The sequence below is a fragment of the Stegodyphus dumicola genome, chromosome X2 (genome assembly GCF_044657685.1).
Source record: "Stegodyphus dumicola isolate Sdum_Otavi_A_Nest chromosome X2, ASM4465768v1".
NCBI classification, from domain to species: Eukaryota; Metazoa; Arthropoda; class Arachnida; order Araneae; family Eresidae; genus Stegodyphus; species Stegodyphus dumicola.
In genome coordinates this window covers 130,982,286-131,006,586 of record NC_140781.1, presented here as the reverse complement: position 1 = coordinate 131,006,586, position 24,301 = coordinate 130,982,286, and the positions used below count along the sequence as shown (strand labels likewise).

Sequence of the window (24,301 nt, the reverse complement as noted above, 5' to 3'; positions counted from 1 at the left end):
GTAAAAGAAAAATTATTTTTCCATAAGGATTTAGATTCATGTTCACATGTATTTGTCAGAGTGGTTCGTGTCAAGAAAACATCAGAATCCTCTTACGAAGCACCTTTTCTTGTGATTGCCAGAAATGGCAGGTATTATAGAGTAAGAATTAAGAGAAAAAACATGAATGCTTCCATAGATCGATTACAACAACCTTATTTGTTAGCCTCAGGTGAAGATGATTCTTAAAACCTAACAAAAAAAGAGAAACAAAACAGCACACAAAATGAACATCAAAATGGAAAGACAGAGAGAGGATTCAAAATTTAAAACAGCACATAGTGGGAGAAGAATTACTTTCCCAGCCCGTTATCAAGATTACATGAACATTTAATGCTGTATATATGAATTCTAAATTTAATGATTGCAAATATTTTGAAAAAAGCATTCATGTACCTTATTGCAATGTAAATATTTAGGTGATATTAATTATTTTTCTCTTTGTGTCGCAAGTGTTAAGTTAGAATAAAGCACCAACTATTGTATATAGAGAAAAACTCTCACTTATCCACCTGGATTCGACTAAGCAACATGCCAGAGAAAGTACTAGTACTGAATGTAGGTGAATTACCGTTAATAAAATAGTTAGTTTACTATTTCTACAGTCCGCTCACTAGTTTTAGAATTACAGAATCATAGTACATGGTCAACACAGCCGGAGAAGAGAACAAAATGCTGGCACTGGAGAGAAATAAAACGTCGTTAAAAGCGAAACTAACTGGGTTAGAAAACATAGTGAAGGCAAATGATGGCAGTTCGAATACAAAAGAAATTCAGATAAAGTATAGATCCCTTCAAAGTATTAAAATGAATATTAGAAACTTGAGAAACAGAAATTTCGAAAGTGTTGATGAAAAAGACGTCACAGCCATCGAAGAAGAAATTGACGAAATGGAAGAAAGAACGGAAGTGCTAGAGGTAAGAATTATGGAAATTCTATCATTCAATCGCACATTCTGAACATAAAAGTGATTGTAGTAAAATTGATTCTAAACTACAAATATGTTTGCCAGTATTACCAATTCTTAAATTTTCTGGTAAATATACCAAATGGAACCATTTTAAAGCTGCAATTTGAAAACATTATAGCGAATAATACCCAACTAACAGAAGTTCAGAAACTCTATTATTTAAAGGCTGCATTAATTGATGAAGCAAAAAATCTTGAAACTGTTGATACTTTCAGTTCTCTATTTAAAGCTCTGCAAGATAGGTATGAAAATAAAAGAATATTAATTGAGACGTATATAAAGTCAACAATGGATTTACATAATTTAACATTCGAATATCTAAAGGGATAAGATATGTACTAATAGATAATGTTACTAAAAACGTTAGGGCTATGAATGTTTTAAAACATGAGAAAAATAATTTATCGGATATTCTGTTATTAAATATCGTACCTAAGAAACTAGATTATGAAATGCGCAAACAATTTGAATTAAGCATTAATGCTACGGAAGTTGCTACGTTTTATGAATTAATTTCGTTTTTAGAGAAAAAATGTCAATTATTGGATAACATTAACAGTAATACTAATAAAGTGAAATATCCATTAGAAACGAGTCCAAAATCAAAGGCTCTGATGGTTAAATAGTGGCTCCGATAGTGTTCCGACTTGTGTGATATGTAAAAATAATAATCATCAACTATAAACGCGGCTGCTTTTTAAAATTATATCCAAATCAAAGATATAAAGTAGTTTAAAAAAATCTGTTTAAACTGTCTCAGTAAGGAACATTTAATCGCAAAACATAATTCAGGTGTTCGGAATACCATGAAAAACATCATTGATTAATCCATCGTCTACTCAGAAATGACGCCATCGATCAACAGATGGACAAAACAAAAACGGAAACAATGAGTGACGAGATTATACACAAGAATACAGATGGCTCTAATAAAAATCAATCAAGTTTTCTTTTGACATGGAGGAAAAAATGAGTTATTAACGACTGCAATAGCATATGTTTGTAATTCAGAAGGAAAAAGAATTCCAGTTCGCGCAATACTTGATAACGGCAGTATCAGTTGCTTTCTGTGTGAAAGAGTGGCAATTTGTTAAATATGAAGAAAGAATTTATGTATCTGTATCCGGAATAAATAAGAACATTATAAATAGTAATTATTAACTAGATGTACAGATTTCGAATAAGGATTTAACCATATGCAAGATCAGTTAACTTGTTTGGCTATTTTTAAAATAACTAGTATAACACAATCAAGTTTCGATGTGCAGTCATTAAATATTCCCACTGATATTGAATTTGCGAATCCCCAATTTGGAATACCTAACAAAATAGACATGTTACTAAGGGGCCGAATTGTTCTTTGAGATTTTAAAACAAGGAAAGTTTCACTTAGAAAATCAACCGTTGATTTTCCAAGAAACAGTTTTTGGATACATAGTGCCTGGTACATGTAAGAGTAACTTAGAAGGAAATTATTGTGGCTTAGTTTTGAATGAAGAAGAAGAGCCTGACAAAATTTTGTAAAGATTTTAGGAAGCTGAATTCATTGAAAATATGAAGGATGTTTTGCGTGAAGAAGAAAAATACTGTGAAGAACATTTCAAGCAGACTCACTATAGACAAAATGATGGAAGATATGTAGTTCAATTACCCATTAAGGAAGGTGTAGAATTAAGAGAATCGAAAACGCTGACTGAGAAAAAATTGCATCAAGTGTGGAATCGACTAGAAAGTGATTCGAATATGAAAATATTATATAAGAATTTTATCAAGGAATATAAGGTATTTCTCCCGCTTTCCTAGCGTGCCTTCGTGGTGTAGTTTTCAACACACTGAGGCGGTATTTCAGAGGTACGTGGTTCGATTCCCGGCGAAGGCGGTTGCTAATTTTTCATCTCTCTCTTTTGTTCCAAAAAATCCTAATGTCTCTACAGTGGCACCCGAACTAAAAAAAAAAGGGTTGTGGATGATGATTCTCCACACCCAGGGTTTGGCGATTGGGTCGCCTAAAAACCCCAGTCGCCCTTTAAAAAGGGGAGTATATAAGTTATTTCTCCCGCTTTCCTAGCGTGTCTTCGTGGTGTAGTGGTCAGCACACTGAGCCGGTATTTCAGAGGTCAGTGGTTCGATTCACGGTGAAGGCGGTTGCTAATTTTTCATCTTTCTCTTGTTCAAAAAAATCCTAATGTCTTTACAAAGGATTTAAATCACATGGAAGAAGTTCAAGAAATTAAAACAAAGACTTGCAATTATCTTAGTCATCACGGAGTTTATCGTCCAGAGAAAACTTCTACCAAGCTTGTGTTGTGTTTAATACGTCAGCAGCTACTAGCAATGGAAAGTCACTTAATTCAATATTAATGAAAGGAAGAATACTTCAAGAAGATTTATTTTCTACTATTATTAGATTTCAAAAGTACATCTATGCACTAGGAACTGATGTTCAGAAGATGTACAGACAAATACTTATTGAACCACCTCAACGAAACCTACAGTTCATCCTATTGAAAGAATCAGTTGGTAGTCCTGTGCAGACTTATCGTCTAAGGCAGAGTTTCTTAAACTGTGGGTCGCGACTCAGACCTGCAGTAGGGGGTCAACAAAAATTTCAGCAATTTTGATTTTTTTAAACTTTTTATAATAATTTTACAATTACCAAATATTTTTGCAAAACGTACCTGAAAATAGATAAAGATAAGACAATACACACAAAGAAAAAACGAAAACGTTTCGAAGTATTTTTTTATAACTCGTAGCGCGAGACAGCTCCGCCCCGGCTACTTTGCCATTCAGATTAGATGCCGTCCCACACCAAAAATTCAATCAACCATGTAGCGACCCCACAGAGCAAGAGCAGACAAGGCAGTACCCGTACGGTCCCTGCCGAGACCGTACATGTCCCTGCCGAGACCGTACATGTCCCTGCCCTTACTCTGTCCCGAGAGCCCTCAGGCCTTCTGTGAAGTCTGTTTTTATACCCCCGTGGTTGAGACTGCCTAGGTACAGGTCCTAACCAGTGCTTCCCAGGCATTCGCCTAAGTCAACCCCCGGGGGGAAGTATTTTTTTATAACAGAAACGCTCATTTTACTTAAAAAATTAATGATCTAAAACTGAAATTGTGGTGTAGTGATTAAAGTCGCTACCCAAACCCCCGGCTGTGATACAGGGTTGAAATGAACTTCTAACTCAAGTTCTATCGCTAACATGAATTTTAATTAAAAAAAAACATTATCAGTTGCGGTTCATGACGAAGTGGGATTTGGATACATTCAGTCCCGTAATTTTAAAAATTTGTTAAACAAGAATGTTCACATTGTCTGTATTATATGATGAGTGATAGTTCTAGCAGGCCAAAATGCCCATAGCTCCAGCAGGAAGGTTCTGGCTCTTCTCAGTAAACCACCTTACTTTCTCGCTGCCAAATCCTTACTAACTCTCGCTGTCATTACCTGCGCTGAACTCCGGGGGGGGGGATTCCTCTCCTGGTCCGTAACAAAGGTGTACACATTCCAAAGCCAATGGAATACTTCTTTTATCTCCGTAACTGTTGGAGTGACCTTTGAATCTGCAACCGAAATCATTAACAAAGGCACCTTATTGAAAAAAAGGATTTCTCATCTAGTCTAAAAGAGGTACCATTGCATTCGGAAATCAGTCATCCTGGGCAAATTAGACAAAGAACCTCTATGCGACCTTATCGCAACTCCTCCCCTCACAAATTTCCTAGACTATGGAAGGGAAAACTCAAAGTGCTCTTCAATGCTTCCAAAACAAAAGTGTGATAGAGATCACACTTAATCAATCACACTTTTGTGATCACATTTTTTGTGAATCAATCACCATTTAAGTGATAATAGAGAAGCCAGTTACTTTATCTACATTTATTCTTAGATTACAGCATCTTGAGACAGATAACATAAAAATAAAAATACAACAAATGATTTAATCTACTAGTCTACTACTATTGTCCGCCTGACACTCCTAAAATAAAGTACATTTCTCAGTTTTGGAGACTAAGAGTTCCTAATTCCCTAGAAGAAAAATACCGGAAAATAAAACCGAGTCTTTCCCAAATTTTACAAATTGCTAATACTTAGGATAAAAGCATTTGGTTCTAACTATTTTGAAAAAGAAACATATAATGCACACCATTTTGAATTTAAATTTAAACGAAAAATTTAAATTAAAATTTTTAAATTTGAATTTGAATTTAAACAAATAAAATGCGAAAACACTACAAAAATATTTACGGCAATTATAAATTTCCTGGAATCCATCTGCTTTGGATCAGCCAACAGTTCAGAAATTATCCGCCTCTCCCTCGATATTCTCCACGGCCTCCTCTATCATCAGATTCAAAAACTCGGGGCGCTGATGATAAGGCTCAATCGAATTGACACGATGAACAGCATCATTGTTACGCTTAACCTGGAATCTCTACAGTATAGTTGGTTTCGGAAATTACACTAGTTACCTTCCCTCGCCTTATCCAGTTTACTGTCATTTTATGAGGCTTAGAAGTCACTAAAACAAGCACGAGATCTCCGACCTTAAACCTTCTCGTAACAGCATTGCAATCATAACAGCGTTTCCTTTTACTCTGACACTCTTTCGCCTTCTCTACAGACAGATCCTGATACTTTTTTAATCTACTTACCAAGTTTAAAACATACTTAACTATTGTGGGGTTTAAATTTTCTTCTTCTAGCCAATTTTTGTACACGATCGTTTTGGGCGCTCTCAAATTTTTTCCGTGTACTAACTCACAGGGACTAAAACTTGTGCTCTCATGGCTGAGAGTTGTGAGGGGGGAACAAAGCACAGGGCAAACACTCTTTACAGTCCTTCTCGCTTTCCAAGCACAAAGCCTTCAATACCCTTTTCATGGTGGAATGCAACCTTTCAACATCTAAGCTCCTTTTCCGTTTCCCCTTTCTTCCACAGGTCCGCTTAACTAGCGCATGCCTTTTATGCTTCCGAGAATTCTGATGGCGAAATATCCGCAAGGACGGACCTTTTTCCTGAACTGATGACTGCAATTTCAATTAACTCATTCCTTATTACTTCTTACGAATTCCTTTCTTACGAAATCTCATTATTCACAATAATCTCATTTCCTATCTCTTCCGATCTAAGTCTTCCGCGCCCACTCTCTGTAAACTTCTGCGCTTTCGCGCTTGACTACGAGTTTCCACAACGTTGAAGAGAACCAGTAGTTCCCTAATTTCAAATATCAAGTGCGCAGTTTTATTTCCTAACAAATAATGCTCTTTATCTAACTCCACTAGTGTAACCGCTGCTTTAGTGGTGACCACACCAAAATTACCTTCAACGGTGGCTTTCGCCAAAGGTACACATTTACATTTTGTGTCCAAAGGCTGTTTCACCCTCTCAGTCTCCCCTAATAAGTGACTAGTATTAATCCAAGTACTATTACACAGATCTATTCCAGCTCCAGTATCTCTCAGATATTCTCTTTACCCCATTAATTACTGCTTTCTTGAAATACGGTTCAAAACACTTCTCTAAATTCTCCGTTCCTAAATTATTCACAAGATTAGCCTAATATTTTTTCCGAGCGATGGACAGTTAGGTCGGATGCGCCCATCCTTCCCACATTGGTAACACCTAATTTTCCACTGTTTCTCGAAACCTGCTTCCCTGAAGGCCTGCTCCCTTTTAGAAGCTTTTTCTATGCTCCTCCGACTTAATTCTCTGATGACCACAACTTTCCTCATTATCACTACCATTGGAATTTACATATCTCTCTCTGGCTTTCTCAAATATTTTCTTAAACGCTCTCTGCTCTAACCTCCACGTATCTCTTCGCAAATCCTCACGTCTATCGCATTTTTCTGCTAAAATAGAAGCTGTTTTAAATTCTTCCCTATTGTCTAAGTAGTGCTCTCTTATTTTTAGAAGGACTCGCCGCTTAATTTGCTCGGTGAGCATAAGTTCTTTAAAACTTTCAAAATCCCGAACTTCAAAATACCGAATCTAAACAATTCTCAAAATAAACTCTCAATTCATATATTAAATCCACCCACAACATCCGTTTCTTTCTAGAATGCTCTTCAAATTTTGTTTTTAGTGCTAAAGAACTAAGCTTGAATCTATGCATGAGTAATTCCTTAACATGCTGATAATCATCCCCTTAGTCAACTGGCTTTTTTACAATTAACTGAGCTACATCTTGAGGTAATAAAGGAATTAATTGCGAAACCCAATTAATCTCTTTAATGTTCTCTTTTTGAGCCTGTTTCTCAAATAGCATAAAGAATAAAGAAATATCTATATTATTCGGTTCGAAACGCGGTACTAGATCTTTCAAATCAACCCTCTTTTCTCTAGGTTGTTCAACTGTGTAAGCTAAGCTATTAGTCTCAACCACATTCATCAGTCGTAACTTCTCCAATTCGAAAGATCGCTCACATTCCCGTATTTTTACTTCCACCCTAGTAAACGCAACTCGGGACTAATTTGGCGAAATTGTGAGGGTAAAGTATAGCTAGCGCATGCGCAGAGATGGACAAACTATCGTGATGTTATGTCGTATTTTGTTGCGGCATACGTGATCCTCGATATTTTGTCATGTATATGCAGGTTATATGCAAGTAATTATCAAATTTATTATATGTAGTTGTGCATGTGTCAAATATAATTACTAAAGCAGCAAACTTCATGTGTGATTAGTTGGGGTATTCAATAAAGAAAAATGGCAGTTCACTTTTCAACAGAGTACTTATGGTGCTTTTTGTATGGCTCGACTACATGTCGAGCTATTAGCAGTTAATAGCACTGCATATGCTTAGCGTGGTCGCATTAAAGATAAATATTAGGTATACACGAAAAAACGCCTTCAGCTGAGTATGAGTTCATAGGATATGATAGCAATGTAGGTAGATGTACTTTTTTTCGGCTTACGAAATGCTGGAGTTGTACGTACGTTGTCTCAGCACCTGTGTTATTACATCTTACCTGTAAATTTGTGTGATTTAGTAAACCATGATGTTTAATGAGTATATTTGGTTGAGAATGAACAATAAAATAATAATAATTCTTTCTAATTTAATAATGACTATTCTTAGTTTAGCCTACATGGTTCAGTATTAATAATTCTGTAACTATAATATGTATTGTATATATTTACCTGTTAAATAGTTCTATTAAGATATGTATTGTTTCTTATAATATATCAAATGGATGTATAAAAATTAATAATTTATTTTATTGCAACAGCTTTTATTTAACTCATCTCCCATTGCTTCCGTTGTCTAGTTTGTGACTTTACAAATACGTAGAAAGAGTGATATATTTTCCTTTATATATATGGAGACATATATCATTAGTGGCATTATATCCAAAATGTGTACTTTTGTTTTAAAGGAAAATTCAATCTGAGAAATATTTTATCATGTAAGAAATATTAATTAGCAGAAGTAACATAGTTAGGTAATATGTTTTGAAAGATCATTTTAAGTAATTATTACGTTTATGAGTATCGGGTTTATTTTAGATTTTAACATAGACTTGAGTAATTGATTATTACAAACTCTTTAATAATAGATTTAAATAAATTATATCTTTTCTTACTTAGACATAAGTAATTATCATTTCGATAACTTTTTCTCCATTAAGAGACTTAGTTCTCACATTTTAAAAAAATTCTATATAATTTGTAATTTAATAACTTGCCCTAATAAGACATAAAATGTATATTTGGTAAAAAATATATTTGCTGGGAACCCCTTCTCGATTTTTGGCGGTACATGGATAACGAGTTTGTGCAATTCTTTGACTTATTTTGGCTTCTATAGCGGTGATTTTTGAGCCAAAAATCGCCGCTACACAAAGCCAAAATAACAAGACAAAGGATCGCACAAACTCGGTATCCATGTACATATCGACCTATTTTTCACTTAAAAAAAAAAATCAGAGAATTGCACAAACTAGGCACTGCGCACTCCCTTTGTCCATGTACACATCGAACTATCGATTTCATTTATAAATCCATATTGCGACCATTACTTTGTTATGCCTGCCTTGTATGAGCATACTCAAACAGAAATTGCAGAAAAAGTTTACAAACTGCTCAAAATTCCACTTTGTGGCAAATTACAAATGCACAGTGGTATATTAGAAATCAACGCATTTATGAAGAGCGAAAGATCAGTCAACTAAGATCCCATTACTATAAAATTGCTTAGAAATTTCATGCCAAGCAGAACACGATCAACAATCCTGCTATTAAAATTACCAATTACAACCCCAATGACTTTGCTAATATTAACCGTCCTTTGGCCATCCTCAACCCCTGGATTATGTAACCAACTCACTAATAACTGCTCTTGTTTATTCTGTGCCTAATGCTTAAGTCATTATGCTTTATTTTTGTACTGTAACCCTATGCTTACTTCTGCCTCTGTGCTTTTGCTCAAGATTATCATTGTGCTTAATGTTTAAGTCATTGTTTTATTTTTGTACTGTAGCCCTATGCTTACCTCTACCTCTGTGCTTTTGCTCAAATTTATTATTGCTTTGCAACTTATGCTTATTTTTGCTTATATAACTATGTAATATAATCCTTGTAATCTCCTTACCTTGCTATTATGGATTCGAGATGCCATTACTCAAACTTAACCTTCTTTAACATGTCACTAATCTGCTTATTTCAGGTAGTCACCAGCTCGACAGCTCTGTTCCCCCACACTTCACATATACACTTCCCACTTAAATCTTAAAAAATCCTTAATGCATTTTAAATCTAAAATAAAAAAATAAAAAAAATTCTATACCATTTATCAGGTTACTTACTTTTATCGTTCGTAACTAAAACTATTGATCTACACGGGATAAGGCTTCTAGCCTAGGTACCCAGGTGTCTCGACGCACCGTCCCACTGGAGTGCATCGAACTGTATTCACTTAAAAAGTCAAAGGAGCAGCCAACAAAAAATATATATATAATCTCAATAAACTACATTTTAAATCAAACAATCAAATAACATAAAAAAGGAAATTCATCTTTGCACTACACAGAGGAAATATCCACTTACGTTATTTACGAATTAACATGTCTCCAGTCAAACAAAATTCTTTAATAGCATCCAAAAACTTCCTAAAATTATCTGAAATAGAGTCTGTATACTGGCGTCGCCACATAAATTCACAAAATAAGAGTAATAAATATCCTCCGTAGCGACGTTCGACCATGCGCATTTCCTTCCTAACAAACACCTAATAATGGCTACTGCTTAAACCTTCATTTACACACCAGTCAAGTAATGCTCTTTTCCCCTTTCTTTCCAAATCGTACAGAAACCTCAAATTAATCTTACCACATTCAGCCCTTTTACCGTCTAAACCACAAAACAAGCAATATACTTCCTAACACACACACACACACACATCACAGACCCTTACGAATTTACCGCAATCATGCAACCGATTATGTCATAATAGGGTTCCCATAACGTTCAACTACTCAGGCTACCATAAATGAAACAACAACTTGGCAATAAAATGAAACAACTTCGCGATAATACAAGGGGTACCCTTCTCTCTACTCTAACCGTATATTTTATAACTCATAATGCTAGTGTTCCATCTAAAAACTGTTATTAGAAATGTAGGTACTTTTCAGTTATACCTGGCACCAGAAAAAAGTGTTAAAATGTGTGATAACTAGCTGAAGGTAGCAATAATGTTATCAGCTAAATCATCTTGGTTTTATAAGTAAACTGAGCCAAATATTCACGTGTTATTATTTGCAGCACCCCTTTATTAACTACATGAAACATAATTTGATAGATGACTTTCTTCATACACGTTATTTGACTAAAAGCATTTTTATAGGAGAGGAGTGGAATATTTCACTATCTGGAACTTACCTAAAGATGAGGAGGAAGCAGTGAAGTTACTACAGAATAAAGAAATTCTTCATAGATGAAAAATTTTGTAAAAATAATCGTGAAATGAATGTGTTTTACCAATTACGATATACCAAAATGGCATTGCAACCTTAGATCTTGCTGAGAAAAAAATCCCAGATCTCACACCTGGATTGAAGGATCCCATCTAAATTTCCTTAGAGCTGTAAAATTTATCTACCACTGGTGCCATGGACTGACCTCAGTTGAGTTTTGTAATATGCAATACAGTTGTTAATTGGAACAATTATATGTGGAGCTAGTACTTATTATCAATTACCTGGAGCTAGTGCTTATAATGAATTACCTTTAGGTAATTTACAACATAACGACATTTTGGATAAAACAACATATTTCAAATTAGGAATCGTGGGACTGCTATAAAGTCTTCATTGAAAGCTATAAATAATATACATTGCATGATCTTGAATAGAGATTCCTAGAAAAATTGTGTTAATCTATAAATTACATGCCATCAAATAAATGTCATTGTATTTTTAGCATTGTAAAACAATTTATGATTTTGATACTCTTCTGTTATCATGACTGTATTCAGAAATGTATGCACGTACATATGTCTGTGTACAGATACATATGACATATGCACATACATGTACACTGAAGTGACAAAAGTCATGGGATAGCAATATGCAAATATACAGATGGCAGTAGTATCGCGTAGAAAATGTATAAATGCGAAGTGCTTTGGCAGGGCTTTCATTTGTGTTCAAGTTATTCATGTGAAGAGGCTTTGATGTGATTATGGCCGCACGACGAGAATTAACAGACTTGGAACGCGGAATGGTAGTTGGAGCTAGACGCATGGGTCATTCCATTTCGGATATCGTTAGGGAATTCTACATTCCGAGATCCACAGTGTCAAGAGCGTGCCGAGAGTATCTAATTTCAGGCATAACATCCCACCATGGACAGCGCAGTGGCCGACCACCTGCACTTAACGACCGAGACCAGCGACGTCTGCGTAGAGTTGTCAATGTTCACAGACAAGCAACACTGCGTCAAATAACCGCCGAAATCAATGTGGGACGTACGAGGGGCGTGTCCGATAGAACAGTGCGGCGAAATTTGTCTTCCTTGGGCTATGCCAGCAGAAGACCGACTCGAGTGCCTCTACTGACAGCACGACATCGCCGGCAGCGACTCTCGTGGGCTCGTGAGCATATCGGTTGGTCCCTAAACGAATGGAAAACCGTGGCTTGGTCAGATGAGTCACGATTTCAGTTGGTAAGAGCTGATGGTAGGATTCGAGTGTGGCGCAGACCCCACGAAGCCATGGACCCAAGTTGTCAACAAGGCACTGTTCAAGCTGGTGATGGTTCCATAATGGTCTGGGCTGTTTTTACATGGCATGGACTCGGTCCTCTGGTGCAACTGAACCGATCATTGACTGGAAATGGATACCTTCAGCTACTTGGAGATCACTTACAGCCATTCATAGACTTCACGTACTCAAACAACGATGGGATTTTTATGGATGACAATGCGCCATGTCACCGGGCCACAATTGTTCGCGATTGGTTAGAAGAACATTCTGGCCAATTCCAGCGAATGATCTGGCCACCTAGATCGCCCGACATGAATCCCATCGAACATTTATGGGACATCATCGAGAGGTCAGTTCGTGCCCAAAACCCTGCACCGTCAACACTTTCACAATTATGGACGTCTATAGAGGCAGCAGGGCTCAATATTCCTGCAGGGGACTTCCAACGACTTTTTGAGTCCACGCCACGTCGAGTTGCTGCACTTCGCCGGGCAAAAGGAGGACCGACAAAATATTAGGAGGTATCCTCTGACTTTTGTCACTTCAGTGTATGTATATACATACACATATGCACATACATGTATGTGTATACATACACATATGCATACATACATTTTTTAATCCGGTTTCGATAACAGAGAAGTACCATTAGTTCTAAAAATTTAATTTTTTCCTCCGTAACAAAACCTCACTGTTAATCAATTCAATAATTTCCTAATTATCCAGGAATAAATTTTATTTTTGAAAGGTAATTACAAAATAAGAATACAAAAATTAATAAGTTCTCTAGCTGAAATACAAACAACAAAGTGTTAATGGTTACTACCATTACTTTTTGCTTTAGGTACATTCATGGCAACTGCAGTACTCAAGCACATTTTCTATTTTTTGTGTTTCGTTTTTGATACAAGAGCCTTAAGATATCTTCCTGATAATAATCTTTTTGCTCCTCTGCAATGTCCTTTTTTACGTCTTGAATAGAATTTGGCTATACTTTAAGTAGTCTTCTTAATTTGTAACTGAATTTTTTGTTGCTTTCAAAAAAATTAAGCAAAATACTAGCATCAACATTTTCATTATTTTGCATAAATTTCTTTAAACATTTCATAGAGTAATTATTATCAGTATTTTCTTGTAAAATATTCTTTATTTTTTGGCAGAAACCTTTAATTAAATTAGTTTGTTCATTGTTAATTTTTATAGTACTACATAGAATAACATGGGGTTTTATTAGAAAAGCAATAATCTGATCAGAAAAGCAATAATTAGCATAACAAATTAAAACAAAGCAAACATGATGTTCTTTACAGGAAATGCTCAATATGTTCACCATCATTCCTCAACAATAGCTATAGTCGAGGAATAATATTGTGAACAGCACTGTGAAGCATGTCCGGAGTTATGGTGAGGCATTGGCGTCGGATGTTGTCTTTCAGCATCCGTAGAGATGTCGGTCGATCACGATACACTTGCGACTTCAGGTAACCCCAAAGCCAATAATCGCACAGACTGAGGTCTGGGGACCTGGGAGGCCAAGCACGAAGAAAGTGGCGGCTGAGCACACGATCATCACCAAACGACGCGCGCAAGAGATCTTTCAAGCGTCTAGCAATATGGGGTGGAGCGCCATCCTGTATAAAAATCGTAAGTTCCAGCAGGTGTTTATCAGCCAGGCTTGGGACGATGCGATTCTGTAACGTATCGGCGTACTTCTCACCCGTCACGGTAGCAGTTACAAAACCAGAATCACGCATTTCCTCAAACAAAAAAAGCCCGATAACAGTAGATGTGGTAAATCCAACCCATACCGTAACTTTCTCGTCGTGCAATGGAGTTTCCACGACAGTTCTAGGATTTTCGGTAGCCCAAATTCTGCAGTTGTGGGCGTTGACAGACCCTCGGAGCGTGAAATGAGCTTCATCGGTCCACAACACGTTACTCAGCCAATCGTCATCTTCCGCATCTTTTGAAACGCCCACACCGCAAATGCCATCCGCTTCACTAAATCGCCAGGTAACAGTTCATGATGTCGATGGATTTTGTAAGGATAGTATCGGAGAGTACGCCTAAGTGCCAACCAAACAGTAGTGTACGGAATGCCGGTGCGACGTGCGACTTCACGAGTGCTGACTTCCCATGCATAGACGAACCCGCTACAGTCTCCATCTCTTCCTGAACTGTCTCAGCAGCATTACGCCTTGTGCTCGGTCGGCCACTACGGGGTCTATCTTGTAAACAACCCGTGGCCTCGAACTTCGATATCATTCTCGCCACACCTTCATTTGTCAACGGACCTTTACCCGTTCGAATCCCCTTCCTATGGCGATAGAATCGTAACGCTGAACTAGCACATTCCCCATTCTGATAATACAGCTTCACTAAAAGCGCCTTTTCAGGTAACGTCAACATGGTGCGACTGCTGATGCATCTGATGCTCTCTCTCATTACAGCTCCTTTTATACACGATTTTCATGCGCAGTCACTGATGTTTTGCTGTCCAGCGCCATCTGTCGGACATTTTTTTAACTTTCTTTGGTTCTAAGAAAACCCCATGTCATTCTAAGTATGTGTGTCAATTTTTACCTCTCTATCTACATTATTCCGTGATTTATTAAGTTTTCAAATTTATACTGACTTTTTGATCACCCAGTACATGCATTTACCAAATTCTCAGTATTATTAATTTCATTTTCTGACATACTGCAGGTTGACTGACTGTGTTCTATCTGAGGCAAATTATCTCCGTGACACTCTGCATTAAGTCTAGGTTTCTCCATTTCTTCTTCATTTTTGCCAGACTGACATTTTTTATGCATATTTTCATGGCATATTGGTTGAAAAAATGTGCTACATATATTGCCATTATCTACTTCAATTTTATAAAATAGGTATTTGTCATCACTGGTAATAGCAGGGAAGTTTATGAATTTGTTACCATAATGCATGTATACTACAGCTTGATGTTTGCAAAAACGACCTTGTGATCCATTCGGACAAGAATAAATTCCAACAGCTGCATCAGCTGTATAACGTTGCTCACTTGAGCTAAGAGCTAAATTTCAAATGATATGTATTTTTATCTTCTTTGAGGATCATGTCTTGAGAAACAGCAGAAGATTCATTTAAATATTTCTGTAGAATTAATGTTTTGTTTTTTACAAAGCGCATGGTCAAGAAGTCTATTTCGGAAATAAAGTTGTAGATCATATGCTACGAAATCTAGCAATTCTATAGCATTAAATGCCTTAATGCATGTTAATATTATGTCTTTCAAAATTCTGAAAGATACTTAGGCAAAATTATTTGTGTTGTTACCTCGATTAATTATATTTTTTCTGAAAGCAAAGCACCAGTCAGCAGATTCTCCACAGATTGAAAATAAATATTTGCAAAACTGTGGATACATTAATATGTTTATATCACAAAAAATGTTTTTTAATGCTTTCAAAAGATTCAATATCTATAGTATATATCAGTTGTTTCACACAGTTCATCATATATTTTCTGTGATTTTTATCTATGTCATTATTAGATGAACAAAGCCATTGCCATACTGCCTGTAGTACATGAAACTGGCAAAGTAGAAGTCTTGTGTTTTTCCATGTGGAATGTACAGCAGTTCTTAAAGGACATGAATCATCAGTCATGATCATGTTAAAGGTCAGTTCATGTCCAGTAACTTTGTTCCAGATTAAACATATAGCTTCAAAAGCAGAACTATAATTTTGAATTGTTTTTCATGGACGATAACGCCTATAGGAAGAGCTCCAGCTTTAGTAGAGACTAATATTGCAATTATACAACTACATGTTTGATCACAAGATGCACTGGTGTCTATGAATAAACCACCGTTCGCACTGATATTCTGTAAGATATCTTTGCATGACTGGAGATGCAATGAGTATGTAAAAGGGATCTTCATTTAATACAGTTATATATCCATCTTCATTTAATTGTTTCATTTTTTCTTCAGCAACGCTGAAAAATGAAATATTGTTATTTAAATATACTGTCTCTGTATTATATTTTTTAAAAGTTCATGTATAGGCAAATATCTAAAAAATAATAAATTTCATTGATTCACTAAATAGCAAAACATTTTCATTTAATTTAAGATTGGGCTTTTTTTAACTTTAAAATTATGTAATTTATTACATGCAAAGTCGTAAATTATGTAACATAGATGATTTATGTAGTAGGGGGTCCTTCATTTTAAAATATAGGATACATTTAATACTTTTTAGAAAATTACTGTGGGCTCTTGCATATTTGACTTTATAGTCTTATGCTATCTTACTGATAGCATAAGACTTTCGTAGTATGAGTTGTGGGCTGAGAATTCGATTTCATGTTTAAACACTAATTGTTATAAAAATGAAATTTAAAATATTAGAAATAAATTATTTTGCACTCCAAATATTAGTGTGATATTTTATCTGTGATGTTATTGAGTATTTGAAACAATGATGCTATAGACTTTAGTTTCTTAAACACCATTAATCCTTGATATTATGAAACTGTCATTAGGAAAATTTCCTGCGTAAAAATCCTAACTTCTTTTTTGGTCCTAGTGCAGCAAATTATACATTTAATAAAATAATTGTATCAAAGTTATATGCAAAATTTGAATGTAAAAGAGAATTTACTGACTATTGGATCACTTTTCAACACACATTTTTTACCAACATTAAATATTTCTTAAAATTTTCTCTGCATTTGGGGAAATACTAAAAATAAGTTGTTTGTTGGAAGCTTAAAAGTTCTGCACTAGGTTAAATAGTAATATTTGTTCTTTGCAGTTTACTCTTAGAATATTATGACTATTTTGTAGAATTTTGTTAAAGTACATAATACTTTGCATTTAATTTTCTGCCACATAACAAATGCTTTATTAATTATGCTTTTTTATTTTATGAGAACTATATACAAGATTAAATGTTATATTTACAAAACCATTCTATGACCAGTACTTCTAAATTTTTTTCCTTATCTGTGGATTTCACACAGAAGCATTGTAACAAATTTGATCTGCCTGAGCTAAATTACTTGCATCTTAACAATATTGGATTGAAAAATAATTAAACAATGCATTAAGTAAATGTCATTGCAAATAATTTTAAAATATACCAGCAATGTTTATTTTAAAATTAAAAGTATCTTTAGTGAAATCTTCCTAATATTTTCAAGTATTATGTTCCCAAACAAATATTTATCATTCACTGCTTTGGAAAATGTTGCCACTACAAGAGTATTGCATTGTCAAACACTGGCAACCCAAAATCTGTAGGTCATGTCAATGATTCTGACAATTACTGACGAGTTTGGGTTTGATTGTCACCAGTATCTTTTAATTACAGTAAATCGTGTCTTAATAGTTCCAGTTTGGGATGGTATCCGACATATTTAATGAGAAATAAAATTAATTAGTTTAGGATAGTGAGTAATCGAGATGTATGAGAGAATATTCTCAGAAATGTTGGCATCTGCATTTGTATCTGTGTTAAACTATTTGCTGAGTGTTTGTTTCTTGCGTGGGAAGAGAGAATATCGACGATTTGAGGTTACAGTATTGAGGTAAAAATGGGCTCACTGGAGAATTTCATAGCAAATGCATGTATCTATTTACTGATTGTGTTTAAATCGGTGAGTATTGTATTATTAGGAAGGTTCCAAACGGTATTTAATTTCACATAGTTTGCAATATTTGGATGTTTTTCAAATAAATTTTGACTGCACATCTGAATATAGGGTGATAAATATTCAGTCTACCAGAAAGTTCTGCCCGTTTCCATGACAATGATTTTTGACACATAAGCACATGTTTACTTGGCGCATGTTCAACTCTCTATTTTGATCACTTAAAAGTATACATACTGATATAGCAAATTAACTAAAATAAAGTTGATTCACATTAATCTTAAGTGCGAAGAATATGTGTTGTACCCATGACAAAGAATACGTGTTGTTAAGAAGGAAAACTTCTCCACAACTGGAGTGGCTCCATTCCAACATTGAGGGATACAGCTGCAGATGCGTGAAATATCTGTCACCAAAGCTCGAAGCCGGCATCAATGTTTGAAGGTCACGTTTATCAAGAGTTCATAAAATGAATATTGTTTTAAATTTCTTTAAAGGAGAAGAAAATATTTTTCATGCGCACAAATTAATTAATGGATTAGTTATTTTGATGGAAAAAAGTACAAAAATCCGAGTTTAAGTTATCGCCAAAAGTCAGAGAATAAATGTTTTGTCAAAGGACATTTCTTCTTTACACGTGCTGCTCAATTTCCTGTACACATCGCGAAAGGAGAAATTCTCAACATCAGGTTCCGTAACCAAATCCCTTGGTGAAATTTCCTTCCATTTTCGAGTGACATAATAGTAAACTGGTTTACATTACGTCTATGGAACCTTTCCTTCTTTACACAGACGTTCTTTGCCCATGGCTACTGATAAAGTTCATTTATGCCTCTGTATTTTATACGAATTTTAACAAGGAAGAAATGCTACAGAAGCATGTAGAAATGTATTGAAAGTGTTTGGTGAAGGTACAGTTTCTGATAAGACATGTAGAAGATAGTTCAAAAAATTTGAAACAGGTGATTTTGATCTTTCCTATAAGCCACATTCTGGCCGACCATCTTTGATCGACGATGTTGTTAAGACCATGTTGGAGCAAGATCCTTTTCTGACAACATTGAAGATCGCACAGAGGCTTAATTCAGCTCAGCAAACCATTTCGCACCATATTAGAAAGATAGGATTGGTGTGGAAATATTCAAGATGGGTGCCACATGAATTAATTAAGTCAGAAAAATTTGGATGATCGCATCGTCATATGCACATCTCTGCTTGCTCGGAATAAATCGAGCCCTTCTTGAACCGGATGATAACTGGGGATGAAAAGTGGTACCAACAAAAACATTGTGAGGAAAAGAGCATATTGTGAACCCAGAAAACTCTCTCTCCCTCTGAATAAGATAATGTTGTATATATGGTGGGACATTCGAGGACCAATACATTATCAGCTTTTAAAACCGAAAGAAAAGCTCAAATATGAGAAGTATTGTCAGCAACTGGATAATTTAAAGACAGCAGTCCAAGAAAAGGGGCCGGCGATGTTCAATAGGAAGGACATCATACTGCATCATGATAATGCCAGGCCATATGCTGCTTTGGGGACTTGTAAAAAAATTGCAGAACTAGGCTGGGAAATTCTGTCACATTCACCATATTCCCCAACCTTAGCACCTTCTGACTATCACTTGTTTTTGTCCTTACAAAATTTTTTGGAGGGCTTTTCAAAAATGGTATATACAAATTGCCCTCATACTGGCAAGAAGTCATTAATAATAATAGCAGTTATATTATTTAATAAAGTTTATTGATGGTAAGAAAAATTTGCATTTTGTTTTATTCCAAAAACGGACAGAACTTTCCAGTAGACCGAATATTAAGGTTCTATGTTGGCACCTGTATCTTCAATGCGTAATAATTATTCTTCATATTCGATTTGTGGCAACAGTGATGTATCTCTAGAGAAAGTTGATTACATTTTGATTTTAAATTCGGAAGACAGAATTAACATCATCTTTGATTATATGTATTAGAATTTTTCTTTGGAGCTTTATAAAGTACTTATTATATTGATAAAAGAATGCTTCCTATGCTGATTTGATAAATGAAGAGTCCCGTTTTGGAATATAGAGCATGCAGAACATTGTTGGGCAAAATATGATTTTGTAAAGTAAGAACTTATTTGTAAATGATAGGGTTTAGGTTACATTAATAAGATGAACACAGTGCAATAGGAAATTTAGTTATAATATTATAATGCATAAAAGGATTATTGCATATACCTCCACAGAGTTGGCAGAAGCATATGATAGACATTGGAACATCTCTCACACTTGCAGCAATGGATATTCAATACATATATCCAAAGATTATAATTAACCCTTTGAGGGGCGGTATATAAAATAATTTAAATTGTAGTAAAATTTTGCATGAACTATGACTTATGGACCCTAAGTTGACACTTAAAAAAAATCTAGAGCAAAATCCTGAATTTTGAGAACCGGTATATATATTTTATACCGGCGCCCCTCTAAGACATTTTTTTCCAGGTAGCTGCCAACTGCTAATTTTTGTTTTTTAAATTAATTTTGCTTATTTTTGATGTGCTTCTGTAGTGATGAGTGCTTGAATATAGTTATGTAAGTCTGAAGGAAAAAAACTTAATTTCGGTTGAAATTTAAAATTTTAAAAATAAAATTTATGTTTTTATGCACTTTGAGGATGCAACTCAGCTGAACATACTTATGTAAAATATGGGTAAAAAGCTTTTCAAGTTGATTTAAATTCAATATTATTATTTTATAAAAAAAATTAGCAAATATAACACTGCATGCGTAAATTGTATCGTGCTGTAACTGAACTAGTATAATATTACAAGCAGATGTAATTCAGGCAAAAATTTTAAAAATTGAAAAATGAGACACTACGACTCAGCTGAGAAAGTATGTTGCATTTTTGAAGTTGTATTTTATGCTTTAGATAACAGTGAAAAAAACCATGCTTCATACTATGATACGAAGAATCGCCCCACCCCCTCCACGCACACACACTTTAGATGATCAAGGACCGTATGGGTCCCTTTTTTAATTTTTGTAAATATAGGTTGTAATATATCTTTTTGTTTAAGAAGAAACACCGTTAAACAATTTTATTATTTGATACACCTTAAAGCTCTTATTCCGATTTTCAACCCCTCTGGCTACCTAGGGGCTCCTTTTCAACTTTTGGATAAATATGGTATCTAAACATTTTGTAATCTAAAACGGGCCTTAGAAATATTTTCCCTCCTTTCCTCAACTGTGAAAATTTTATTTCCGAAACAACCTATTTGTATCAACCAGAGGGCAAATTTCTCTTGTGCTCTCTAGTCTTTCATCTGAAATTAACAAAGAATTAAAAAGAATTTCCCTAAAGAATAAAAGCATTCTTTCAAACCAGCAGTTTTTGCGATTACGCTATGAGATGGAACTTAAGTACATTTCCATTTTATGCGAGCTTTCCCTTTGTGTGATCTTATCACACCTCACGAAAGGAAGAAGGTGTGACTCCCTAATGACAAATTGGTTGTCAATCACCTCTTTTCATTTTCCTTGCATTCTAGGATTTTGGAGAACACGAAGCAATGGGTGTCTTTTGGGGGCTAGCATGCCACATTTAACCCCCCAATTATGTAAAGTTTTGACCCCAGACAGCAATTTTGGAATCGATGAGTCTTTCTTTTGGGAAAGGCATAAGTGCTGAAATAAAAATTTTAGCTAAACACAGACGAATGAAACTTGAGCTGAGTACACAAAAAATAAATGAAACTAATATACTTGTATTCAGTCCTAACGCAGAGTCGGTAAACTCCCCATTCCTTCATGAACATAATATTTAATCCTAAACGACTTATAAATCAATCATGAAAAATTATTACATCATAAACTGTTATTATAATAAAGAAATTCCCTCATGTAACAGAGTAGAAAAGGAAAAGGCTGGTGTTGCCATCTATTGGCATGTACCCTCAGTGTGGACGCCGGTATATATCATATACCCGTTTTAAAATCGTATAAATAATCTTTTCTTAATTATCACTTCTGACTGAAATGAAGTAAATATATAAGATTCAGCATGTGTATGTCATATATTTGCAGATTTTGAATTTTTTCTTTCCCTTCAATAGAATTTATCAATCTTCCAACACCTTGGAAAACCTTGGAATGAGGTATATTAATTTCATAACTGAAAAATACTGAGCATTCATAGGGTGATGCTGCCATTTAGAATCGAAAGAAAACACTAGACACTTATGATTATAGCTTTTTGGTGTAGAAAAATTAGCATTTTTTCAGAGGTTAAAATTTGACAAACGACCGGTATATAATATACCGGTGCCCTTCAAAGGGTTAAAAAAAGGAACATAATCAAGAGGGGGAAATTGCATTGTATTACTTTTTATGATACTGGTACAGAAACATCATTTCAGAGTCAGGTTAATGCTACTATTAACATGCATTATAATCCCCTCTGCTGAATCTGATTTGCCAATTAGGTAAAGTATTCAAAGAGTAATCCTGTCTCCTGTTTCAGATGAGTTTTTCTGCACAAGATTATATTTGGTTATTAATTGTCTGTAATAAGACAAATTTTTCTTGTTAAAATTGTCTTTATCATTGAAAGAAAAAGTGTTGTAGTTTCTATTATTAATGCTTTTATGTGGATTATTGTGGTCACTAATTTTTTGTACATGTTCTGTCTGAATGGGCTGCATCATTACTTAACTGAAGTTTAAAATAATTGAATTTAAATACAAGTGTTCAAATTTTAATTTGTAACTGGTTAAATAAAATTAGATTACTCTCTAAATAAATTCCTTCATATGCTGCAAATTTTATATACCTATTTGGCTGATGAGTTAAATGAGCTTTAATTTAGAATCATGATATACTTACCTAAAAAATTTGTTACTTCTTGTTGCAGTACCAAATTCTCTTTCAAGCCATGTCCGATGAATATTATATATACCCATCCTGCAGGTGAATTTAATGAGCTATCGATAGTAACTTAACACCATCTGTTATGACCAAATTCTTATGATGAGCTAGTGCTTCAGCAGAGCTCATTCCTACAAAACAGACTTTTATTCTTACACAAAGCTTTACATATGCCTGCATTTGAAAAACAAACTTGATTTGTACACTGCTTGAAATTTACTAGAGCTATTTTGCTTTTAAACTGCATTAAATTACTGTAGTTTTTTTGAAAAAAAAACTGAGTTGAGATGGCATTCTCTATGAAAAAAATCCTATTAATTCTGGATATATGAGAAACAGTCTTCATATGTATCAGAGATTTATATAAATAACCTTTGTAATGTATTATACAAATTAGTGGTAAGAGTTTTTTTAACAAAACAAAAACAAAAAACTTTTATATCTAGGCATGTCTCATGCCTGTTTCTAAAGTCTGTTAATAAAAGTTATTTCATCAAATCCTTGTCGATCACTCATTTAAACTACAACAGTACACAATCCTAAATGTTGGAAATTATTTCTTACAAATTTTTATTTTTATGAAAATTGCTGAAAAGTATATAGAAGCATTTTTCATACCAGAAAATTGGAGTTAATGGCAATTGTATGGACGAACAGGTTAAGCTAGTTCTTAATCGACATAAGATTTACAATATAGAAGCATTTACTTAAACACAAAAATTATTTTTAATATGTCCACTAAGAAATTTGACAATTGTGGCATTTAAATATTAATTACATTGGCAAACTGACAAATTTACATGCTGCAATTCTTACAAGAAATATATCTCATTTTAAAAGAATCATGAAAATATTTCAAGACTTGTTTTTAATATTTTTTCTCTTATTATACAGCATGGACTATATACACCATAAGTTTGGCACATTAATACCCACTACGCAATTAGAATAAATAACCATCTTGAAATTTCAAGTTTGAAAATTATGGCAATTTTTTCAATCAATAGTGTCAAGCTGATATGGTTACAGAACAATTTTAAAATTTTAATTAAAATTAGATTATTTAATACATGATGAAAGCAATCTTTCAATGAAAATTTTTATAAACAAAATGGTATAAAGCAATGAACTATTTACCATTAATTTAAATGAAAAAAAAGGTTCTCAGATTACAAAACAAACCTTTGAAATTATATTAAAAAAATTAAAACTACTAAAATATAAAATGATGCAATAAATATATAGTCTAATTAGTAATATCTTTATTATTAATTATCACATAAAAATTTAAAAGGGAAGCAAGTGCATTATAATTACATGAGGTTCAGTAATGATTGTGTTTGGTATCCTGAGTTGTCAAAGATATGATAGTAAGATACAGTTTTTGTATGCAGAATAAGGAAGAACAAGGAACTTTAGCAGTATCTTACTATTATTGTTCCTATGATTTCTATGCCAGTTTGCTCATAGCACTGGCAATTCAAGTTTATATTGTGTCAAGGTTAGCATAAAATATTAAAAATT

At 34.3% G+C, this 24,301-nt stretch overlaps 1 protein-coding gene and 1 long non-coding RNA gene across 2 annotated transcripts in view; both read right to left on the bottom strand.

The window, feature by feature from the left end:
* Window positions 1–24,301, bottom strand: part of LOC118181588 (alanine--glyoxylate aminotransferase 2, mitochondrial) — a 173,922-nt gene that overhangs the window by 108,878 nt on the left and 40,743 nt on the right. The window lies entirely within an intron of this gene.
* Window positions 12,935–22,890, bottom strand: LOC146992912 (uncharacterized). Its single transcript, XR_015039225.1, has 2 exons — window positions 22,736–22,890; window positions 12,935–16,202 (listed from the first exon to the last, which is right to left on the bottom strand). It is a non-coding gene; the product is annotated as an uncharacterized LOC146992912 (long non-coding RNA).